Source organism: Pantherophis guttatus, chromosome 1, assembly GCF_059756535.1.
Source record: "Pantherophis guttatus breed Tessera chromosome 1, ASM5975653v1, whole genome shotgun sequence".
NCBI classification, from domain to species: domain Eukaryota; kingdom Metazoa; phylum Chordata; class Lepidosauria; order Squamata; family Colubridae; genus Pantherophis; species Pantherophis guttatus.
This window is the reverse complement of record NC_142063.1, coordinates 65,142,319-65,164,992: the sequence shown is the minus strand read 5'-3', so window position 1 is coordinate 65,164,992 and position 22,674 is coordinate 65,142,319. Positions and strand designations below refer to the sequence as shown.

At 36.8% G+C, this 22,674-nt stretch overlaps 1 long non-coding RNA gene across 1 annotated transcript; it reads right to left on the bottom strand.

Annotated features, from left to right (window-relative positions):
* Positions 1–326: 326 nt before the first annotated feature.
* Positions 327–22,459, bottom strand: LOC117665716 (uncharacterized). Its single transcript, XR_004591435.3, has 2 exons — positions 22,251–22,459; positions 327–2,760 (listed from the first exon to the last, which is right to left on the bottom strand). It is a non-coding gene; the product is annotated as an uncharacterized LOC117665716 (long non-coding RNA).
* Between the last annotated feature and the right edge of the window lie 215 nt (positions 22,460–22,674).

The window sequence follows — 22,674 nt, the reverse complement described above, 5'->3', positions numbered from 1 at the left end:
AGTTTGGGTATTCTTGAATTCTAACCAGTTTGGTCATTTATTTTGAGAAACAACTCTCAGAGGCTTCGGACCACAATTGTTAAGGAGGGAAGCAATTTAAAAATGGTCAACTGCCACTTAGGTTTACTAGGGTGCAGCTAATGTAGAGATTATCCAGATACCATGTTACTTACATTGAAATTACTCTGGACTAATTCTTGAAAAGAATTTGCTATCTTAAATTTAAATATTAATACAGAAATGAGGAACAGAACAAGCAATTTTTTCTTACCCAGAAATATGTGTTTGTAGTATAAGTGTGAAAGTACACCTAGACCAACACACAGTTTTGGGAGGAAAGCTATTCAACTTTTAATGGGCAAAATGTTGATTGTAAAGACATTACTACATACATAACATGAACTCTGCAAAAATTATGTTTATCCATGTGAGAATAAAAATAACAATTTTATCAGCCTTTAGAACAACCTTTTCCATGTTTCTTGGGATGAAAGATTTCACTCATCTAGATTAGAAACTAAAGTGGTAACATGCATTAGATTGGTATTCACAACTCAAAAATATTAATTAGCAAGCAGGAGCAGTTAATGGTTGGTGAAATAATTTAATACTCAGAGATGTGTCTCCAAAGCTCATCAGCAAATTACTAATAAACCTACTGCTGAATTCTGAATTAATTTAATAATAAATGAAGCAGAAATACAGTTGAATTCAAAAATATGTCATTAGCATAAAAGCGATATTGTATATTGGGAATTAAAAAAAATCTTTCTCTTGTAAAGAATTTTATGAACTCATGTTGATATTTAAGAAGATCAAAAGCGGGACTATACAAATCAGTTTAAAAAACTGAAACTCAGTTCAGATTTTGAATATCCCCCAATGTACATAGTAGACAAATGAATAAATAATCATATATGGCTATTATGATCATGTTGACAGCTGCAGTTCATAGGAGTTCAGGACCAGCGTTCTACCATTCACCATCAACCAAGCAATGCTAGTCAGTACATTGTACTTTATAAGACATGACAAGTAATCTTTTTGCCGGTATACTCATTTTAATTTTTAAGAATATGTCACTGGTGCTCTTACAAAATGACTACTATGATAGTTGTGGCCAGTTTGTGTAATGGAGTGTGAGGATGACCTTGTGGAACAAGGGGAAGAGATGCTGCCTAGGAAACAATCAGACAAGAGAGGCCAGAGCCCCAGTTGACTTAACAGTCGGAACAAGAAACTTAGGAAGAACCCACTCTAATGGACCAAGCAGTAAAAAATGGTGGTGGAAAGTTTATACTTTCAGACTTGTAAGATTGATGTCAATCCTCCCAGGTAAATCAGATATGAGACACGACTAGATGAATTAATTGTCCTTTATTGTAAGGATACATTGACAGAATCTTGCAAGCCACTGGAAGCTCTTCCTCTCTTGTCTGATTGTTTCCTAAACAGTTATCTCTTTCTCTCATTGCCCAAGGTCATCCACACATCTAACCAGCTCTCCTAACTGTCAAGATATTTCTAAGAACTCAGGTTACCACCCTTTCTTCATTTCTTTTTAGGGCAGTGGGCACAATTGCAAACAAAGTAGTGGGCCCACTCATCTTTTTTTAATTTATTTTCTGTGAATATGCATTGTATTTCCATAGAGCCAGCAGCTCAACATTTTTCATTGAAGTATATCAATTTCCCGTGTAGAGTTTTTGAACATTCAAACCTAGGTTGGAAGTGTTGCTGTAAGCTGTCATCATAAGAGTACAAATTTCAGAAACAGTAACATTTTTTTCAGTCGTCTTCAGGCTTGTAGCATATATAAATGCTGGCCATAAAATTCTCCAATCACAGCATGGATAAGTATGTGTGCTTGTCATTTTTCTTAATAAAAAACAGATCTTTGAAGCTCGGGAGGATATTTTACATGTGACTTGAGAGATTAGGGAGACTCTAAAAAGCAAAATGTGGAGTCTTATTGCAAGAGAAAGTGAGAAAAGCCCTCATGCAATGAAATGCAAAGCATTTCACACAACTGCAGTGTTAAATCCTTATGAGAAGTTAGTCCCTTTTTCATTTTTCGTTTAGTTCATTTCTTCAAATTGGAAGCAGGCTAACTTCTTCTTTAAAAGATACTTTATAAGATCCCTTCACTTCTAGGGCTTTACTCTCCAACTGAGCAGTCCCTGGATTGAACATTATATAGAAGCAGGAGCAGCTAAATTTCTCTCTACCCTTGCTATAAAACCATGAATGCAATACCTATGTTTGCAAAGCTTTGGTTTCATCCTGCATGAAAAGTTTAAATGTACTTGGAAAACGTAATGTGTGAAGAGGTGTGTATGATCCAAGGCAATTTCTGAATTGCAGAGGAGGAACAAAGGGAAGTCTAGACTACAAATCCATTTGGTCTAGCATTTTAATTTATGCTTGTTTCAGCTAACTCACATGTGTTATGATGTTTTATTGATTATTTTCAAGGAGATGAAAGTTCTGTCTAAGATAGTTTCGAAAGCAAGCCTTTTTAGAGGAGAAAATAAGCTTGAGGTAAGGTATTATCCTCACAGCTTTGATTTTGTGGCATTACCCCATGGCAGTTTTATAGTGTCACAACAATTGATCATAGTTCAGAGAGGAAGGCTGCCTCAACTTGACTTGTCAGGGTGTTTTGGTGGCTTTATTTTTCAGACAGCCTGCTGGACAAGACAACAGCTATTGTACAACAGAATCTTCTTCTCCACACCTTTCTGTTCTGCTTTCAACATCCTAGAACAGACATTAGAAACAAAGTATTTAAAAATAGGACTTGAGCAACATCAATTTTTCATAAACCATATATAAAAGGAAAAAAACATAAATTGGAAAAAACACATTATAGTTAAAAATATCCACTTACATAGCAACCCAGTAACCCGTATTATTTTTTTAAAAAGTCATTGACTTACAATTCCTATTAACACCAGTAAGTGAAATCAATTATAAAGGATGCTAGGAGCTACAGTTCAGCAATATAGGATAGCTGAACTATCCTATATTGATAGGTTCATATCCTATAATATGAGCCACGGTGGCACAGTGGTTAGAGTGCAGTACTGCTACTTCTGCTGATCACCGGCTGCCAGCAGTTTGGCGGATCGAATCTCACCAGGCTCAAGATTGACTCACCTTCCATCCTTCCGAGATTGGTAAAATGAGGACCCAGATTGTTGGGAAAAATATGCTGACTCTGTAAACTGCTTAGAGAGGGCTGTAAAGCACTATGAAGCGGTATATAAGTCTAAGTGCTATTGCTATAGCTGCCATTTTCATAATCCTGTCCTAAACAATTTGGCTATGCATTATTTATATTACAATTCCAACATACCTGGAAAATTTTTCATAAATATAGAGACCCTACATGTGGTAATTCTTCAGGAGAAGGGGTGGCAGAATCTGGTAGTGGAGTCAAAAGAGTTATCAGCCTGGAGTTGCTACATAGCCACAAATGAACCAAGTCCAACCCCTTGTGAATTCTGTTGACTCGTATCCAGTGCCATTAGTTGAATAGATTCTGTGCATATAATGGTATGTGTAATAATAAACAAGTGGGATGCAGTGGCTCAGTGGCTAAGACGCTGAGCTTGTCGATCAAAAGGTCAGCAGTTCAGGGGTTCGAATCCCTAGTGCTGCATAATGGGATGATGTCCTGTTACTTGTCCCAGCTTCTGCCAACCTAGCAGTTCAAAAGCATGTAAAAAATGCAAGTAGAAAAATAGGGACCACCTTTGGTGGGAAGGTAATAGGGTTCCATGCACCTTTGGCATTTAGTCATGCTGGCCACATGACCGTGGAGACGTCTTTGGACAGTGCTGGCTCTTTGGCTTTGAAATGGAGATGAGCAGAGTCATCTAGAGTTGGGAACGACTAGCACATATGTGCGAGGGGAACCTTTACCTTTACCTTAATAATAAACAAGTTTAATTGGGAATTTCACATGTGGTCCTGGTCTTTCACACTTGACAAATTCCATACTAAGGCTGCCCTCTTCGTTCATATGAATATAGAGGTATTAACCAGGGAGGGAATTTGTAGAGCTTTCAGGCCAAACACATGACAGCACCAAGGAAACTGAGAAACATAATATTATGTCCAGAGTATACTTCTTCATGGTCCTATGTTACCATCATCTTCAGTGTACCATGGATTAGGTAATTAGATAGAGAACCCAGGATATTATGTTTGATTCCACTAAAAATCATAACTAGAGCAAAAAATATGACTATACTTTATTATCACAATTTATGCATATACCCTGACGTACCAAGGTATCACTCACCTATAACAGCTAGCTGGATACTTGGGTGGTTTTATTTTACTTATTTTGAAACTATTTTAACAGAATGGTGTAAAATAGCTTCATTGATAATGGTTGCTACAGATAACTGATTTCCTATGTTATTACAACATACACTAAACAAATAATTTCAAATAATTGTTTCATTTGCTTCCATAGCATCTCATTCATTTAGAATGAAATGCGAACTGTCCAGATGTTTCTCTAGTCAAGTGGTGCTTTTGAAAAGCAACCGTTTAAAAGGCAATCAGAATAATAAGAAAATAGGGGGAACCCAGAAGGAAGTGCTTCAGAACATGTGGGAATGGAAACTCAGTATTACTGTAGTCTGCAACTCATAAAAAAAAAATCACAATTTTTTTAGAACTGTGCTGCAACTTAGAAATAGTTATTTGTGTTTTAATAAGTTTCATACAGGTGGTGCATTCAATCTCTCATTGTTCTGAATTGAATCCAAAGTATTGTGCCATTCTATTAAAAACCTGATACCACATAAATCCCGTAATTCCTTTTTCATAAAATTATCCAATAAATTACCATAGGATAGGTACCAGAATTAATTTAACAGAGGCACCTGTTTTTTTCTGTAAACTCAACACATATGTTCACATTTTTAATGAATACTTAGTAAATACATGGTATTTTTTAATATACAGGGTATAGCTCTGAATATATTATGGCTAGCCACATACTCAGCCATATGTATAGAATGGACCTGGCATTTTTATCCAGCTATTGAGTCCTTCCCAAGGATCTAGGTTGGGCAAAGGTTGCTGTTTGATGGTTAAAGGTATTGTTGCAGGATGTAAGCTGTCCCAAAGGAAGTTGCCTTTTGCATTTGATTGATGGTGTAAATGCCAGTGGTATTCAAGTGGTGCTCCAGATGTTTTGAGACTGCACCCAAGGCATCTATTACTGTTTGTATTCTTTGCTTTCTTTTGCTACAGTCATTCTACTTCCATTTACATTATTTGTGTCTTTTTATTATTAATTTTATTATTTATTTCATAACATGAAATCACAGCTGCCAGTTCTTTCTTTTATTATTTTTTTATTTAATTTCTATCCTGCCTTTATTATTTTTATAAATAAGGCAGCACAGATATCTAATACTCCTCCCTCCTCTTATTTTTTCCATAACAACAACTCTGTGACGGGTTGGGATGAGAGAGAGAATGACTGGTCCAAAGTCATCCAATTGGCTTTCATGCCTAAGGCGGGAATAGAACTCACTGTTTCACATTTTCTAGCTTGGTGCCTTAAACACTAGATCAAACTGGCTTGTGTTGGCTTTCATAAGAACCTAGGGTGTTGTAATGTTTCAGCATTGTATATGTGCGAATCCAAGCAGTATGACCTTTTGTAATTGATAAAAATTTTGTCAATACACAGATTTTCTAAGTACCATCCAAGATTTTTTGGTATGACCAATAACCTGACACTACCACAGCCAGTTTATGCCGTATAATTTCCATTTGGTCTCGTGGTGTGACCAGAACAATCTGGAATTGAATACACTCAAAACTGTAGAAATGGTGGTGAACTTTAGGAGAAACCCTCTCATACTACCACCTCTTACAATACTAGACAACATAACACAGTATCAACAGTAAAGACCTTCAAATTTCTAGGTTCTACCATATGTCAAGACCTAAAATGGACACCTAACATCAAAAACGTCAACAAAAAAGCACAACAAAGAACTCAGAAAGCTCAAACTGCCCAAGGAGCTGATGATATAGTTCTACAGAGGAATTATTGAGTCTGTCATCTGCACCTCCATAACTGTCTGGTTTGGTTCTGCAACCCAATAAGACAGACACAGACTTCAGAGGATAATTAGAACTGCAGAAAAAACAATTGTAACTAATCTGCCTTCAAAAAGAGGGTTGTGAAAATATTTACAGACCCCTTGTATCCTGGACATAAACTGTTTCCATTCCTACACTCAAAACAACGCTATAGAGCACTGCACACCAGAACAACTAGACATAAGAACAGCTTTTTCCCGAACGTGATCACTCTGCTAAAGACATAATTCCCTCAACACTGTCAAACTAGTTACTAAGTCTGCATTACTATTAATCTTCTCATCGTTCCTATCACCCATCTCTTCCCACTTATGACTGTATGACTGTAACCTTGTTGCTGGTATTCTTACGATTTATATTGACTGTTTCCTAATATGATTTGATTGCTTATTTGTTCCCTATGACTATCATTAAGTGTTGTACCTTATGATTCTTGATGAATGTATCTTTTCTTTTATGTACACTGAGAGCGTATGCACCAAGAAAAATTCCTTGTGTGTCCAATCACACTTGGCCAATAAAGAATTCAATTCAATTCAATTCAGTTCTATTCTATTCTAATTTTGATTTTCAGATCTTTATATTTTGTGATCTTCTCCAATTCTTTGTCTTCTACTCTACAATCACCTCATATTGGTTATCCGCTCTTTCTTCTTTTCAATCACAATTAAACCTGGTGTATTATAAAGTACACAACATGTACCTAACTTCTCTTCAATTCCTTAAAAACAATCAGCACCATTGAAGGTTCAAATACTGTATAACAATTTCAGAAATTAATAACTTGACAGTTGATATTTCTTGATTGCTTTCACTTGGACAGAAAGGCTAAATGAACCATGAACCATGAGACTTACATCTGTGGTTAATTATGATCCTGGCTTGGTCCAAAAAAACCTGGCTCTGTTCTTTATGATTTCATTCTTGTTAATGGAGGAATTAGAAGATTCTGTTTCATTACAAAGGCACTACTTCTGAGGTAGCAGAATGATTTTTTGAAATAACTGCTGGAGCTAAAGTACACATTATGTGTGGGTTTTTGTTTGTTTGTTTGTTTCCTTGAATCCTTTTACTGTATTAAAACCAATAAACCTGATATAAATGCTAGAAATCAGATTTATATATTGAGTGGCAAGTGGAAGTGTTTTATCTCTGTACCTTTCAAGCCAGTTGGAATTTGTCAGAATTTGCCATGTGGTTATCAAGTTTTAAAATCATTAGTTGGTGGTTGCAGATATCAAAAATCATCTTCCTACAATTCAAGGCAGGGGCATAGTGTGTAATTCTTCTGATAGACATTTCCACCCCCCTCTTCTTTGTGATTCCATTAGCAGTAAATATAACTCTGGTCAGTACACACATTTTGTATTCAAGCACAGCTCTTTGGGATTAAACATTCAGTTTCTATGAGAGACCATCAGCTTCAGGTCAAAAGTGCTGTTCTTAAATGATCAGCAGAAAGCAGGCTGGTGGGGGTGAGGAAAGAAGTGACCTTGCTGTGGGTCTGAAACTACACTGAAGCCTTTTCTGCATGATTAAGTGAGGAGAATCTTAGATTAGCTAAAAGCAGCACTGAAACATAATGAGTTCACTTATTTTCGAGCATTTAATAACAGTTATAGACAGTTATGTGATCAGGTGGAGTTATGACTTATTCATTCCTTCATTGCTATTAAAATTACCACATTTGAGGTTTTTAAAGTCATTGGAATAAAGAAAAAAGTCTGATTTATGTGAGGAGAATTTAGTTTGCCCTTTGGTCTCAGTTTTTAAATGATATAATTAGACTTTTTAAATACCATTCTAAAAGCATTATTAGCATTTTCTATAGCAGAAAGTAAATGCGTGTTTTGTGGATAGTTTAATTTAAAAGGAGTGATAGTTTTACTTTGATTCAGGCAAAGATGGTAATACATTATTATAGAAAGGTTTTAATAATCTTTTAAAAGATGTCTGTGTATGTCTGTGTATGAGTGCACGCACACACATGCACACAATACTTTAAATTTAGTTATAAACCATGTTACAAAGAACTGGAGACAGAAAGCAGACATATTCCGACTACCCATTTGAGAAAGGAAGAGAAAAAGTTCCATAGGATGCATTAACTCATGACCTTTAACATATTATCTCACAATTTACAAAGCCATCTATTAATCCTTTGGGAAGCAGGAAAAAGGAGAAGAGATGCTTTGATCAAAACAAAGGGATTTGCAGGTGGTTTGAATTAGCTGTAAACAATGGTTATTAATAAAGCATTGGAGTACTACTTAGGGAGAACAAGATTTAAATAAACTTCTAGTCTTCTGCTTCGATTTAACTAGCTATCGGGATTTAACTTTATTTAGTTTTCATCTTAACCCAAATGATAGAAAATACACATTCAATCTTTGAATCCTTCATTCTTAAATTCAATTCACACATTCAAAATGCTTTGACCAAAACATACAGCTTTCCACACCAATTTCTCCCCATCTTGATGCATATCGGTTTTTATCCTTACAGTCTTACTATTAACCTTCAGTGAGGTCAAGAACCTGTGGAGTTCTTAGGCTAATATATGGAATAAACTTACCTTTGAAACAGATTTGGTTCATTTACTGTTAGGAAACAAGAGTAAGAGTAAGAACAACTCATTCTCAATGAAACACACACATATGCCATTTTTTTTAAAAAGATTCTTTTCATGCTTGTAATGCCACTGACTATTTTTATTGCCAGAATGTAATTGATAAAATCCATTAAGAATTATTGCTTGTGCACAACAGATGCAAATACATGTGTTATAAGTCTCATATAGGATTAAAACAGGATGAATGTTGCAAACAGCATGGTGTAGGTGTGTGTGTTTATTTTAAGCCACTTATTTATGGTTGTTTTCACTCCAGCCTGTTTCTGCTGCTTGTTATGGAAATGATGGGCAGCTTTGAGTGCCTTAGTATATCCGTATGCCCATATAGAAAATTACAAACTGGAATCTTGTAATACAGATTCCTGCCCACTAGAGACTGATCTCAGCCCAGCAAAGCCATGTTAATTTGGACCCACATAGTTTAGACTTGAACTCTGCTCACAAAGGTGAGAGGCCAGCGCTTCATCTACTAAGCCATTTATCCGTTTTCTTTTGCAAAGAAGATTGATTTTTAAAAAAGCTATTAACCTTCTAAGATTTATCTCATCAGATCATCTTCATTTTGCTCTAGCTTTTTAAGGAGACCACAAAGTGTAAAGTCATAGGTATTGCATTTATTCTTCTGTTAATTGTGCTGGCCTAAATGGAGAAGATGACTATATCTCTGTGCGGAAGGAAGTAGGAAATTAAAAGAAACAGAGAAAGAAAATAGGAAGGAAGGATTGGAAAATAGTAAAAAAAAAACCCAATCATGTTAATAGAAATGTTTGTGTGGGCTTGGTTGAGTAATATGCTAGATTCTTGTTTGCTGAAAACAAAAGATTTGCTCAATATATTGAATTGGAAGCTTCACTCAATGGAGAGAATCCATGTAGAGTGCTGTTCTAATCATGTCTTTCCTGTGAACAGTTAGAAGATGCCAGCTGAGGGAAACAACACTGCTAGAGGCATGATTCTGCCACAACTGATGGAAAGATCTCACTAGTCTTCTTCCTGCAGAAGAATAGCAGAAGTAGGCTACCCTCAAAATAAAGGAATCCAGTTGGCAATGAGTCAGCTTCCAAGCCACTGGATCACCATATTCTCTTCATTCTCTCACGTTGGGTAGAGAATAGATATTGTCTGGGTTCACACTATTTCATTTCACTGTTTGCTGGGGTTTGGCACTGGGTGTTGAATGAGTCCAGTATTTGTGATTTATGAATAGCCAGGTGTGTTTGTGGAAGACAGTCAATTTTGGCCTTTCAGTAAGCTATGTTTAAGATGTATCACAATGTGAGGTCAAGTAAAACTCCAGTTCTATCATTAAAAGAGCAACATAGAGCCAAGGTGGTGCAGTGGTTAGAGTGCAGCAATGCAGACTACTTCAGCTGACTGCTAGCTGCAGTTAGGCAATTCAAATCTCACCGGGTCAAGGTTGACTCACCTTCCATACTTCCGAGGTGGGTAAAATGAGGACCCAGATTGTTGGGGGCAATATGCTGATTCTGTAAACCACTTAGAGAGGGCTGTAAAAGCACTATGAAGCGATATATAAGTGTAAGTGCTATTGCTATTCCTTACAGAACCCATCAAACTGAACTGGTTAAAATCTCCCTTCTTATCTGGCCATCCCAAATTCAGGGGGATAGAGATGAGCAATTGTTCCCTACCAGCTCCCTATGGATAGTGAAGTTATTTGTATTTTTTTTTAAAAAATGCCTTGAAATGAATAGAAGCTGCACAAGAGCTCTTTCCTTTCATGTTCGCACCAGAAATCCAGTTTCTAGTAGATTGTACCTAGCAAAGAAAATTACTTACTTGATTCATTGATGAGACAAAAGTGACAGACCTCTTTTCATTTCATGACAAACTCAAACTGGAGAAACTGTAGTAATTAATTCATAGCAAGTATAAATAGAGATGGTAATAAAAGGAAAAGTAATATTCAAGATATTGAAATGTCAACCCTGAAATTGTACATTTCACCTCTTTCCACCAAATTACACATTCCCTTTGCAGGGCAGTCAGTTATTTTATTGTTTTAATGCTAATTTATTAGAAAATGAAGTTAGAACTTTTCATAATAAATTAGTACTGGCTTCGAGGATAAAAGCTAGTTTCTTGAGGTTTTTAATTGTGGGTTTCCTTTGAGGAAAAGAGCTGTCATGTTTGCATTAACAAAGTTACATTTTTGATAGATTATGTATTTGTTACAATATAACTAGATTCTAGTGCTTTTGTTTCTATAATTAATCACTTTGTAAACCTAAATGTCTTTGGTAGATCTTCAAACAAAATGCTAACTTATCATCCAAGAAACACTTTCATCTCCAGATTGGAGAGTTTACTTGACTATCTAATGTATTGTTGATACATTTAATTGCATTGTATTGTATGATTTGCTGTGGAATTGGAAAAAAGAGAATTGGAATATGAACGTCAGCAATTAAATTTTAAATCATCTTAAAGCAGTATTTAAATAACAAACAGCATACTGAAATTAAAGGAAAGGCATTTAAAATGTGATTTCACTATAAGAAAAGATCCTGTTTCATCCAGATTTAAATGATCAGCCAGTTTAATGGTTGCTGAACAGGTATTTAATTTCCAAGTGCCCCATTTTGTCATGCAGGTGGGGTTAAGGAGAAGATCTTTTCCACTGTGGCCCTCTCCCTGTGAAACCAGAGGTGAAAACTGTTCCCACACTTTTGGCCTTCCGGAAGGACATTAAAACTTGGCTTTACCAATTGAAATGGGGCCCCAAGTGGGGTGCTCACCACTGCAGGTGAGTTCAACCCCATGCTATCTATTTCTTAATCTTTTTTTGGTGTAATTTTAAAATTTGTAATTTTTAATATTTTAATTATTTTTCTTTTTATACAGTAGTCTGTAAGTCACCCAGCATCACCTTACAGGGGATCTAAGTGACATTAAAAAAAAATCAAATAAAATTCCTAGAAGTGTTCTGGTTTTTATATCAGAAAGCACCTTCTTGGAGCATCATGGATCTAACACCTATGACTCAGGTTTCTGGAATAGGAACAATCTTTCATTGAGCACTGGAAATAGTTATTTATGCCATTAAGCCTAAATTCCTGGCTAGTGCAGGAATCCAAATTAAAGCCTATTGAGTTCTTGGTGCTCTCTGAACTTGGTTGTTTGCTTGCGGATGCTTCATTATCATCAGCAGTGTGAGACATTTTCATGCTGATTTTGTTTCCTAGTTGGATAATAAAATGTCTGCAAGCAAACGATCAAGCTCAGAGAACATCTAGACTGCTACAGATATTGTCTATTGGAAGTAAAGCATTGCTGATAGATGCTTCCTCAACTTGCTTGAACACATACAGTAAAGGGAAATAAATCACTGTCTAGATAATAAAAATATAGTCTCTTGCCTTGAGCAGGGAGATGGACTAGAAGACCTCCAAAGTCCCTTCCAGCCTTATGATTTTATGACTATATCCGGATTTATTGTTAAACCATCTCATTATGAGGAGGTTTTTTTATTGTTATTCAACTTCCTATAACTTAAATCTATTCTTTTATAACCTGTACTCTGGAATAATACATGGCTTTGATCTTCTCCTATATGACAGGACATCCTTGCAGTTATTTGAAGACCATTTATCATATCCATCTTCAAAACAAACCCCCTTTTCAATTTCTCTCATAAGACTTTCCAATCCCCTTATCATTCTCATTGTCCTTCTCTGAAACAGTTAATAGTTCTTCTGAATCCTTAAAATATGGTACCACAAACTAACACTTGAGGGGAAATTAGCCCAATTCTGAATAAACTGAGAATTATACTTTTGCAATATAGAATCTGCAATTTTGTTGATACTAACTAAAGCCCTTTTTTTTCAGTTACATCACACTGCTGACTTAAATTCAGTATACTGTCAGCAGCCTAAGACCTTTTTCACCAAGCCTGATCTTTTCCAACTTATACATATCTGTGATATTTTGTTTTGTAACTTTCAGTCTTTTTCTCTAAAAATTAAGATAGTTTTTTTTAAAAAAAAATTATTTGCCATTCCATCTGATTTTGGATAATCTGCAGATTGAAAAGCATTCCCTCTATCTGTTCATTCATATCCTTAATACAAATGTTGAAAACCAGGGGGCAGGACTATAATCTTGTGGCTCCCATTATTATCCCATTTCAGTTTAATGAGGATGGGTGATGGTATGTTGCAAAACCAACTAAGTATAGACCTAACTGTCATAGCATATAAGCTACATCTAATTAACCTGATATCCAGAACATTATAAGGTACTTGGCTGATGCTTGGCTAAAACTATATGGGTACAACATTCCAACACTGTATTTTAAAAAGTGACATAATCAGGAAAAGCGATATGAAGAAAGACGGGCAAGATTTGTTTCTTTCAAATCCATGCTGACCTCTGGTAAATACAAGATATTTTCAAACTGCTTGCAGATCAGTTTCTAGAATCTTCACTCAGTATCAGAGGTGGGTTTCAGCAGGTTCTGACCAGTTCTGGAGAACCGGTAGTGGAAATTTTGAGTAATTCGGAGAACCGATAAATACCACCTCTGACTGGCCCCGCCCCATCTATTCTCTGCCTCCTGAGTCCCAGCTGATTGGGAGGAAATGGGGATTTTGCAGTAACCTTCCCCTGGAGTGGGGAGGGAATGGAGATTTTACAGTATCCTTCCCTGCAATGCCCACCAAGCCATGCCCACCAAGCCACACCCACAAAACCTGTAGTAAAAATTTTTGAATCTCACAACTGCCCAGTATCAATGTTAGAGTGATGTATTCATGATAACCTAGATCTTCTTCTGCTCCTACCTTTTTGAAGGTAAAGGTTTTTGCTTTCTTCCAGTGAACAATCTGACAAGCTTCTTCCAGTCTGACAATCCACAATCTACAGAAGTCCTAGATGACTCAGCTGCACTTCAACAATGGATTTGATTCTGATTCTCATGATCAATCTCGGTTTACAATTTTTATGTCACCAATAACCAAATAGCTTTTTCCAGGATTTTTCTGTCTTTTACTTGTTTTATTTGTCTGTCTATTGTAATACTTTTTAAAAGTCGAACATTTATATTTCTGTCTATCATATTTATTATGATAGTTTTATGTAAGATTATTTTTCCTTCTGTCCTGTCTTGGGTCCTTTCAGGAGAAAATAACATTATAGAAATAAATAGAATGATTATAATATTGAGTGCATTACAGCAATCAGATCTAAGATATAATCAGATCTAAGATATAATTAGAATTTATATAATTTACTGAAATGTGAATGTGGCCCCAATCAATAAGCTCTAGGCAGCGCACAAATTGAAAAATCCACTTCATGAAAATAAAAATAACACACTTCAAACAATGAAATCAAAACATCAATGTTGGCAAAGAAACAGCAGAAAAGAAAGGTCTTAACCAGATGGTGAAAAATTCAAAGACAGCAGGCCAATCTAATTTTGTGGTGAAACTGTTTCATAGGGATGGGGAAGTCACTGAAGAGGCCTTATTCTACTCCCTAGTCTCTTCCAGGAAGATGTCCATTTTGCCTTCATTCATACATATCAGGCTGAGTTCACATGGGAGCCAGATCGTAAAGGAGTTTATTGGTAATGGCCTGAACCTTGAATAGGATCTAGGAAAAAAATAAACTAGCAATCAACACAGCTCCCATTATATTGATGTCATGTTGCTATAACTGCTTTCTTGTATTTTGCGCCATCTGTTGCTTCCAAATCATTTTCAGGGGCAGACCCATCTAGAACAAATTACAGTACTGTAATCACAATATGAGACTATTCATCAAAGATTATTCATCAAATGACGGATTAACATGTTGTGAGGTCACAGGCATAAAATGAACGGATATTGTAATTCTGCCTGAATCTCTCTGAGTTGCTATCGAAGTCTTGTTAACTTTCTGGAGATGAGGCGATGGATAGTGAAGCTGCTTAAGATGGCATAAAGCATTGCTAGTTACCCATAGAAATGCTGAGTTCAGGAAATTTCCCAGATGATGTATTTGGGCTCTTTAAGAATATAATTTTACACCACATCAGTTGCATGCATGTGTCTGCGTTAAGCTTCTGCTTGCTTGTTCTCATCTTTCTCAGTCTGGCTAAAACTATGATACCCTGGTTAGTTATCTGTGATACTGTTTAAAGAAAATGTAATAGAAACTGCTCATAATGGGCCTTCAAGTCCTTGTTTATAACTCTGTCTATAGAAGCTCTGTTAGTTGACATTACGTAAAAAATAAGGATAGCAGAAAAATAAGATTTTTTCCCCTTCTCCATTGCCACTAATGCTGTGCTTAAGATAAGTTTTTAATGGAAAGGTCTTCGACTTGTCTATTGCTTTGATTATCCATAGCTGGCCCTGTGCTTATACAGAGGTATGGTAGATGATATGCATGACAAGTGGCAGGTGGAAGGCAGATCAGTTTGTACCTCACACTCTCTATTATCATCTTTCTGCCCTCAAATACAGTGGAAGATGCAGTGTCCTAATTTGTTTCTTATGGCACTTGAAAGGGCAATAAAGCTCATCTCAACCTTCACCTCAATTAATAAAATAGCTCTAGGCACGCTCATAGTTCTTTCCTTTTTAAGTGGAATTATTAAGTAAAATAAATAACATTTATCCAAAAGGTTTTAACCAATTTTTAAACAATAAGAATTTTTTTTTACTTGAAATCGTTAACAAGCTTTTTGCATATAGTACCTGGCGGATTGTCCTTGCTTACATGTTTCTCAACACTCTAAAAGGTTTCCAAAAATTGATCTCTGCAAGTGGCTCCTGCCAAGATATTTACTATGAAAATCGACTTGAAGTACCTACTTGTACATACTCTTGAAAACACATTTTAAAAAAATATTTTGGAACTATAAAAAAAAAAAACCTACTGTTTGGATTATTAAAAAACAAGCTGACAATCATAAGCAGAGTAAACAAACAGAGTCAAAATATGATATTTGAAAACTGGGCTAAGGCATTTTCTAAGTCAGTATGTGGGTAAAATATAATGAACAGGAAACTTTGAAAATCATTTTTTTTAAAGGAAAAAGTGCCTGCTGTGGAATAGCTTCTTTTTTATTATTATTTTGCAAATGAAGTCTGTAATAAAGTAACTCTTCAGCAACTGGTTATAAATCCACTTCATACATATTCAACAATATACAGTGAATAGGATTAGCAATATCTTTTGTCTAATTTGTCAGCCAAGTTCTTAGTTCTCCCACAGTGTTGCAGTCAAACACAAAGGCTCTCCCAGTTACTTTGCCGTAGATTAAGTAGCTCTTGAATTGAGATTTGCTGTATGGTTTTAGACCTTTGCTGGTAAATACTGTGATAGTGGCTAAAGGCCAAAAATAGCGGCAGTGTGGAATGAAAAGGCACAGACCCAGAGAGAAAATCCTCTCACCTTTTGAGCTGCAAAGACATACACAGTAATTATCCAGATGGAAATAGATACCCAAAGGCATTTATGCAATTGCCTCTTGATTGTTTCCAATGTCTGTTTTCATTTCACTGCTGTAAAAGGTAACGATGGACTAGCATTCGAGCCCTATAAAAACAATCCTAAAATTAAACCTTTCAGTGATATGTGCCCCAAACTGTAAAGACCTCCGATTTTTATCCTTTGATTCTGTCTTAATTCAGTAAAAGAGTGATGTATTATAACATCTTCAAGTCAATCATTTGTAAACAATGTCCGTCCATCCATCATCTATCCATCTATCTATCTATCTATCTATCTATCTATCTATCTATCTATCTATCTATCTATCTATCTATCTAGTCAAATGATTCCCAATACTACAAAGCAATCAAAATGTACAGTCATACCACACTTCCTCAAAGGACACCCCCCTCCCTATATGGTTCATTACAGCATGGGTCTGCCTCATGCAATTTACAGACCTAAACCAATGAATGTTTCCTGGTGTTTATGAAGAAGGATCAGAAGATATATTGTGAAATAATAGCTGCTCTACTATTGGAAATCTCACTTCAGCGTTGTTATGTTGCCTCCCCTGCCTCTTAGAGGAACCTCACTTAGATGGTCCTAGCTGCATAAAAGAAAAACTTTAAAGAAGAATCTGGAGCTGGTATCTAGCAGTTGAAAATAACTTTTCTTCCCTTTTTGGTCTTGTCAGCCACTTGGGCAGCTTCCAACATGTCATCCTTGATTGTGTGCCATCCCACATGGCATCCTTGATTGTGCCTTCAAGTTGTAGTCAACTCCCAATAATCACACTGTCAATAATCCCTTCTGCCAAGGTCAAGTACAGTAGCGGGGAATGGGAAGGTCAGAGAAGTAGGCTTGATCTTGGCAGAGGTCATGAAGTTGCTATCGGTAATGCTATCTGTAGGGGGTTCTGGAGAGACAAGGTCAAAACAGTCAAATTAATGCCTACAACCATGTGATTGAAGTCCTGTCTTTTTAAAATGCAATATGATACATGGTTGTACTGGCCAGCTTGACTTTTTTAATGCCTTTGGCTATGTTTCTTTAAAACTGGCCCTCGTAGAAGTTGTCCTACTATTACTCCATTTATTTTTTTGGGTGAAGACCGGGCTGCCAGTGTAACAAACCTTCACAAGTATGGCAAAGTCATTTTAAGAACACTTATGTCTGTAGGATGAATGAATATAGTCTTTTATTCTTTCAAAGCCCATGTGGCATTTTATTTTCCTGATCATTCATCAACAAGAAGGGGTCATTCTAAGCAGCCCAATGAGCGTGGGTGTAATTGAGTTATAACTCTCTATTTATTCTAGTAAATGTGAAGTATTCTCAGTGTTTACGAAAGATGTGTTTGGACAAGATATTTTCTTGCAGATGTTACAAAGCTTTTGTAGTCACCTTCTGTTAACACTGTCACCCATCTTTCAGATAAGACAGCTTTGTGAATGTTGAACACACACAAAAGCATGCCATTTTCAGAAAAGATTTTTAATCAGATGTATGAATGGAATGGTTGGAAGATCAACTGTGATGCTTGGTCAATGAAAACAACGGATGCTTTTATCAAGCAAATAGTCTAGCCACTTGGAAATTATAAGTAGAGGATTCAGTTTCTCCTCAATAGAATATTAAGTAGACTTCAGGTCACTGTTTAGTATTCAAGTGTGAATCAACAGATAACATATGATAAACCTTGAAGAAACAGGGTCATAATGCAATGGCTTGTAATACTAAGAAATAAGAGAACTCCTGCTGTATAAGCTTGTTCAGGTAAGTCAATATTTTATCACTCATTTTCTGAGCATATAAAATAGTATTTTATGTTCTTGTTGAATCACCTCCAAAATTTAACAAAGGATTGTAGGTTACAAGGTGCCTTGGAAGTCTTCTCATCCAACTCCCCGGTCCAGGGCAAAATTCTTCAGAACAGCACAGTCAAATGGCTGTCCAACCTTTGCTTCCAATGATGAAGCACCCACAATTCCTGGAGGCAAGCTGCTTCATAACTCTGAGTCATATAATTATTCTTTATTTCAAATTCATTCATTGGTCCTTTTTCTACATTCAGAATTTATTTTATTTATTTAGAGAACTTATATGGCCACTTATCGTATAGTTTTTGAAGCAAGAAGTCATGTACAAAACATATCTTTAATGGAATGGATGATCTCCAAAACTCTGGAATGTTCCATTTTTGCTCTGTAAAAATGTTTCAGAAATAGTGATACAAAACCCTTCTGATTCCAAAAGGTTTACCTTTGGAGAGCTGCTGGATTACCTGGGAATATTTGGTTAGCATGATCATGATAAAAAAATAATATATTCAGGAATTTCACAGACTGGAATATTTTGCATATTTGTAAAAGCCAGTTACATTATAGTTTGAAATGAAGACGGGCCTCATATAGTCCCTAGTTCAAGTATGGAATTATAATCACCAGATTCCATAGCATAAAGAAATAGTAAAATTATTGCAGTATATCTAGAAGATGCCAGATTAAGGAAGGCTTGCTCCAACCACTATCCTACCATTTTTCTCTTTTAATATACAACCAATTGAATAGTTATGTAACAATATTGTTTTGTTCATTTGTAAAGGTTTATCCCCACCAGGGAAGACATGAATAATAAAATATTTTATTAAATAACTTCACACTTCTTATCCTGTTTAACAAAGCAGGGGAATACACATTGTTCTTCTTATATTGACTGCACAACAATCCTCTGAGACAAGTCAAGTTAAGGTGGGTACGAGGGAGAAAAATTATGTCTGTGTGACACATTGATGAATGAATAATGGGTGTCTGAAGCCATCTTGTGTGATTAGTTTATGGTTCATTGTATAATGTGCAGATTCAGGAAATTCAATACAGCAGAGTTAAAAGGAGAAGGGACTTTGCAAACTGAACAAGACAGAGAAATAAAGAAATCAGTTGGTGCAAATTCAATTTTTGAAGCATGTTGTATTGCAGTTTGAACCCCTGGCTTTAATATAACATGCTAGACAAGCTTTGCTTCACCTCACAGTAGGCAGAATTTGATTGGGGCATCTCTGTCAAGTGATTGAAGATTTACCTCTTGAATGCCTATCTGTACACATAATCTTTTCATTCCAAGGCTGACCTTGAATGACTAATGCTAACTGGGTGTAAGGACCCTGACTAATAGACCCCTTATAGCATATGAGGCTAAGAAAAATCCTTTTGCCTGGAACAGAATTACTGTTACAATTGTTAGCATTTTTAAAACAGAAGAATCGGAACAATCCTGTCCCCTCAATTTAAAGTAAAGGTGAATTGTGGTTTTTTTTTAAAAAAAGGATGTTGCCAAGAAATAAGAGAATGTAACAATTAGAAGAGCATGACTTGAGATTTCGGTTGCATGGCTAACTATGGTATGATTAAGTTAAAGTTAATGTAGACTTCAAAAATCATTATCTTAGCAGTGCCATTTTAAGAATGTGGAATAGATAATCCAGATTGTGCCTGAAAACACCTTTTCTGGAGTTTTTACAGAACCGAAAGAAGCAGCCAGCAATCTCTTGAAAATGTCCTGCAGCCTTGTTTTCATATATGATAACAGTAGCCAAATGATTATATGCATGGAGATGGAATGGTTTGGCAATACCTACAAGGGAGGAATGATTGTTGAAAATTTGCTGAGATGACTGAGTTGACTTCTTTGATTTAGAGAAAAGGCAATATCTGCATTTCTTGATGACTGGAAACCCTTTCGTATAAAATAGGAAAAAAAATAAACTTGTAGTTTATAGTTTCAATGATTAGATGGGAAAGATTATAGAAAAAATAAAGCCATGATGTAATTTTTAAGAAAGAGGTAAATTTATAATTGTACTTATAACTGCAGTAAAGAAGATTGGAAGCTACTTCTATCGTTTCCATTTTCTCCCCCATTTTTCCTTTCCTTTTTCTTTCTTTCCTGTACTTTTAGCTTTTTCTTTAATTTTTTTCCTTGCTGCATATTCGTTTGCAAAGCTTTATTTTTAAAACTTCTAATAAAATGATATATTGAAATCATATTTTTATTTATCTTTTAATCTTGTAAACAAATCGATGAATTGTGGCTGCAATTCTGGGCAGAGAAGCATTGTTTAATCCAGTGGTGGGATTCAATTTTTTTAACAACAGGTTCTGTGGGCGTGGCTTAGTTGGGGGTGTGGCTTGGCAATCATGTGACTGGGTGGGCGTGGGTAGCTGGTCATGTGACTGTGTAGGCGTGGCTAGCTGGTCATGTGACTGTAGGCGTGGCTAGCTGGTCATGTGACCGGGTGGGTGTGGCTATGTGCATAGGGACTACTCAGAGGGCTGAAAAAAGTCATTTCTGACTGGTCCTCGCACTTTTGACCTGTCCTCACACTTATGACCATCCTCACATTTATGCCCGTGCAGCATTCTTAACAACCATGTCAGTCATTTCACCACTACTTCTCTTCACCACGGTGACAAGATAGGGCACAAAACATAAAATGTGAGGACAGTTGTAAGTTCAAGGACTGGTCAAAAGTGTGAGGACCGGTCAAAAATAACTTTTTCAGCCCTCTGAGTAGTCCATTTACTACCAGTTCTGTGGGTGTGGCTTGTTTGGTGGGCATGGTTTGATGGTCATGTGACTGGGTGGGCGTGGCCAACTTGACATCACTCACGTCAACGGTTAGGGTTAGAGTGCTTGGCCTCTCCTCACCTCAAAGGCCTCAACGAGATACAATTTCCCTGTCTATTTATTTACTACTACTGAACATCCAAAATATATTATTTAATCCTATGTACATATGCCATATGTGCACATACATATTACATAGTAGAGAGTGTATATAGGCACACAAAAGGATACATTACCTACTATATATACTGTATGTGTATGTACACACAGAGAGCTCTTTTAAAACTATACACATTCAACCTCACTTACTACATTTGGAAAAACACACCCAGAATCCACTTTCTGCCACACATTTAATTATAACTTCTATACATTTAGAACATTACACACACCTTCAGATATTCTTCCCTATCTAGCTTGCACATGACTGTTAGAGCCAGGAGAGGTCATGGATTGAGTAAAATATGGTGAAACTCACTTAACAACGCACTTGTTTAGCAAAGAAAAATTTGTGCTCAATTGTGGTCATAAGTCAAGGACTATCTCTGCCTTCCTCCACATGTCAGCCTTGTCCTAGTAAACTCCTTTTCCTTTCTGGCAATTTTCCTCTCTGTTGGAGGCACCAAAACAATCTAGACGATATAAGGTTTCCTGCTGGAGCAGGGGGTTGGACTAGATGGCCTCCAAGGTCCCTTCCAGCCCTAGATTGCTATCCTGTTTCAAAGCATCTTCTGAAACCACGTCTAATGCCATGGTTTGTGGTCCTTCCTTCCTGCCTTTCTCTTCTTTCTTTCTCTTTCTTTCTTTCTCTCTCTCTCCCTTCCTTCCTTCCTTTCTTCCCTCCTTCCTTCCTTCCTTCCTTTCTTTTTCTTTCTTTTTCTCTCTTTTCTGTCTCTCTCTTCCTCCCTCCTTTCCTTTCCTCCTTAAATGCCAGCGAAACCTACTGCTTTGCTCCTAAAATGGTCTAGGGCAGAGGTCCCCAATCTTGGCAACTTTTAGACTTGTGGACTTCAACTCCCAGAAATCCTCAGCCAGCAAAGCAAAGCAAAGCTGGCTGAGGAACTCTGGGAGTTGAAGTCTACAAATCTTAAAGTTGCCAAGGTTGGAGACCCCTGCCCTAGGAAAACAATCCACATTGCTAAAACAAACAAACAACCCACATTGCATCTGTTTTAGGGGAGGAGGTTCAATTCATTGCCCATTTGGAAGACTGAAATGAAATGCTCCAAGTTGACAGCATTGCTTCTAATGACATTCGGCTCCAGATCAGATTGGTTTTTTTTTTTTTTTGTTTTTTTGGAGGAACATGGAGCGAATGAAAACAAAAAGCCTCCAGCCTCCAATGCAAAGCAAATTAAAGCCTCTTTCTGTCCTTCTCTCCCCCCTCCCCCTGCTTCCCTTTTACCTTTGTTTAATGCTCTGGAAGTTTTTCTCTCCCAGGCAAGCAGCAGCAGGGGACAGAAGCAGCAGCCACTGACTTGCAGACCACATGGAGCCATTCACGTGTTCTCCAGCAAGCTGCTTTCTCCATCCTGCTCTCTTGCGTCCGGAGCCGGTGGGGAACCACGTGGCAGCCCACATGGATCCCAGGCAGCGGAACTCGGGCTAGGGAAGGGGTGGGCAATTGTGGCTCTTTTACAACCTGTGGCCTTCAACTCCCAGAATTCCTGAGACAGCCAAGCTGTCTCAGGAATTCTGGAAGTTGAAGTCCACAAGTTGTAAAAGAGCCACAATTGCCTACCCCTGGCTAGGGTAGGCTGGCGCCGCGCGGGTGGGAGGCGGGGTGGGGCGAGGAGCGGGCGAGCCAGCAATTTAACAAACGGTTCGGT